Below are 3,712 nucleotides of genomic sequence, written 5' to 3'. Positions count from 1 at the left end.
CACAACCCTCACAGCCCCACCAACACCCCTCCAAACATCCGCTGCCCCCATACTCTGCTCCCCTCACACCTCTCCCCAGCACACACCCCTACATCAGAACCCTCACAGCCCCACCAGCACCCTCCAAACACCCACTGCCCCCATACCCTGCTCCCCCCACACCCCTGCAGCACCCCTAGTCCCACACTGCGGCCTCACCACCCCCCATCTTTTCTCACACCCCTCCCCTTCACACACCCCCAGTGTACCCTACTGTACTCATCACCCCCACACAGAGCCCTGCCAATACCCACTCTCACAAAATACCAGTGCACCCCAGCTCCTGCACCCATGCCCCATCGTCCCCTCCTTGCCATCCTCTGCACAGAGTCTCCAAAGCRGCCATTTGCCACGCAGCCGACTTTTCACGCCCATGCCTGGTTGCTCACAGCTGTCCCAAGCCCCTTAACATCTGGCCGGCCGTATATACCCGTATCACTCCAGGTTCACACTGCCTTGTTACCATGCCCTTAGTGCCAGATTCCTACACAGAGCCAGTCTCCAGCAGCATCGGGAGTGTCCCTCCCTCCAGTGCACACCTCCATTTCTCATGAGGCGGATGTGAATCTTCAGTAGCTGAGAAGTTCCAAAGCTGCTCTACCAAACTGTAAGAGACACCTCAGGCACAGGGAATATTTGAAAAATCTTGCTTTATCAAGGCAAGATGTATTGTAGGTATCTTTTTCAAGAACAAATGAGTATGAGCTGTCCATTAATATATTTCTGCAACAAACTAGATCATTCCCAAACATTAGAGAACTAAGGATTTGTGAAAAATAAATCTTCCACTAGAGAGAATGGGGCAGAAGTAGTAATTACCTTTAGAATGGAGCTCTGCACATTTCCAAAAGGAACAAGATGATGTGGTAGAATACGACAACGAGGGGCAAGAYTTGGTGGCCCAGGAGATTCCTTCAGCCCTATGCAGTGTCTTCTGGAAACTAATCAGAACCACTGGGAGTCCAATTACTGTAAAGCCCTAAAGCAAGTAACAAGACTTTAAGGAAAATAGCCTATGTCAGTCTTCTGTTCAAGCTGAAAAGCATAGAGGAAAATCTGTTAAAGGGGAGCTCTGATGTGGATTTAGAAAATCATCCTTGAAGAACAAAGAACTGGTAGRTCTGTTAACACTGATATCCAAGAACCTATCTCAAAGGTGGATAAAATCTAGTAAGGGATACATTTAAGCTGTTTATTGTTTCATGGTAGATTTTTTTCTGTATTGCTTTTGTTTCATATAAACACACCATGATTTTTGAGATTTCATCAGACATTATTAACTCTGTCATTGCTCCTGAAAAAGACTTAAGCTTTTGGGGCTGAACTAAGCTCACCCCAACTGGGATAGTCAAAGTCATTTTAAAAGGAACTGTAACTTAACATTTCCTCTAAAATGAAAGGAATGTAGTTTTCCATTTTTCCTTCCCCTCCCCAGAAAGGTAAGGTCCTATGCTTTAGAGGAGTGCTACTCTAAAGGCTGTGCAGAAAGAAGTTCAGTTAGTCCAGAGCTGAAACTCACCCCATGCCCAGTTTCTTTTCATGCAGCTCTCTCAAGCGCAAGTCCTGGGATCCTTCCCAGCACTGCCCAAAATGCACCTTCCCAGTGCAAGTGCAGACTGCCCTTCCTCGCACACCTGCACGCTCCCTTGCACGTACCAGCCATGCCTCCATATGCTCACGGGCATTAACCTTGTGATCTCCACATCCTTTCTCTCCTCCCGACCTGTCTCCAAGATGCACATCTGAAGTCTGCATTCACTTATGCTCTCTRCTGGCTGCCTTGAGGGGAGAAAATGACAACCACAGATTAAAGCAGCAGAGCAATATTACGGCCATTCCCTCTTTCCTCTGACTACGCTCTGCAAAACAGCAGCTGGTGTGTGTGACACGGGAGCCACTAATCACGGCCTGTGCCACTGGAGAATACCTCTTATTTCACTGATAATCAATCCTGCGATATAAACCAACAGCACTGCACTACCTGATCTGGCTCCACTGAATCATTTAGCCTAAATCGACAACACTAGCATGGATGCCACCTAATCCCGAAGGTAGGGGCTAATTTGGGTAGCAGCAGAATCTGAGACTATTGTTCAGGAGTTACCAGATAACTGAAAAAATAGATATTTTCAGAAAAAGTATAAGAATGGCCTTTTGTTCAGAAGACGGCATTGACAGTTCTAATATGGATATAAAGATATCTTATGATGWTAACCCAATTTATGGCAATAATAACTAAACTGTGAAGTGAATAAACTTCAAAACCAGAGAGCTTACTAACTCAAGATGCGATTATGACAAAAGTTTTTAAGTAGGACTATTAATTATTACACTAAAGTGTTTAATGATCTCTTCAGTTTTTAAATGTCAGAAGAGGCAACACAAAGGGACTGAATGTTAAATTGCTTTAGATACATTTAAAATCCTTTGTGCATTTTTTCACCTATCATCTTTTGCTATATGACCATTTGCACTTTTTATGCTCCAGTCTGCATCTTTCTGTCTCTTTTGTCCCTATCCATACTGATCCACTTTCACCCAGACCAGCTGGACTAAAATCCCTGGAATAATTTGTGTATATTTTTTGTATTACTTTCAAAATAGTACTCATACTGACTTTTAGAATTAGTGAATAATGAAAATACAAGGGGGTTTTTTGTGTGTATTTACATGACAATTATTCTAAGGCTTTTGCTAACCTATAAGAGTGAAAGAAAGGTTCAGGGAGTGGAGAAGGGCAGAAGGTATTGAGACTTCATGTTTAATTCTTTCCCTACTATCTTAGCCCATCTTCCATCTGCTTTCAGGTACAATTTTGGAATATTTCTGGCTCRACTAAAAGAAATGAAGAGCAGAGATAGTTCTTGCTCTTGCTAGCAACTATATTATGATTTTTAATGTGTGAACCAGTCAGAAGAGAAACATTACAGAGAAAAGGGAAAATAACTGTACCATAATTATATATACCTTGGCATTCTGGTTTGTACTGGCTGCCAGCCAACCGAGTGTATGGATTCAAATACTCCTGATCAAAATGCAAGGAGTTCCAGAAATCAGAGGAAAAATCTATCTTGTTGTGGACTTGTGGCTGTGCAGTATTCCTTTGCTCTGATTAACTGATATAATTAGATTTCAGTATAAAAATATAAACAGTAATCCATCTCTAACATACGATGTGATCATGAAAAACCCTCCATTTATTTAGCATAAAAATAAAGGATATGGTATCTTCATGAGTGCCCTCTTTCAAGAATAAARTTGTTCATTAATTACAGTGAGTTTCCCCACGGTATATGCAGTTGTGCCATTTATGGAGATTTGGTTTCCTGCTCAAGAAGGATTGGCCACTGTACATTAGAGAATATTATGTTCAAGGGATAGTTTGTATATTTTGAAACACTGCTTGTGCTCATTACAACCTTGATAACCCCCAGTTTTCTCTGGGTTCACACTAGTATGACGCAAACTGCATATGTATTTACAAATCCCCCAAATGGACTTTCACATGTGCATTTTTACAGTCTGTTAATTAGAATTGTTGTTATTCAGATGCTAATTCCTCAACCCCCATATTACATGGCATCTTTTGATTGAGGCAGCAGTCTAACAAGATAACCTGTGTGAGTAAAAGCTGCATGTAAGCAAAGGTTTGATGGTTCAAGCCCTTGACTAT

Source organism: Rhea americana, unplaced genomic scaffold, assembly GCF_003343005.1.
Source record: "Rhea americana isolate MKP2758 unplaced genomic scaffold, rheAme1 scaffold_29, whole genome shotgun sequence".
Taxonomy (NCBI): Eukaryota; Metazoa; Chordata; class Aves; order Rheiformes; family Rheidae; genus Rhea; species Rhea americana.
The sequence above is the reverse complement of the archived record's forward strand: the minus strand, read 5'-3'. Positions refer to the sequence as shown.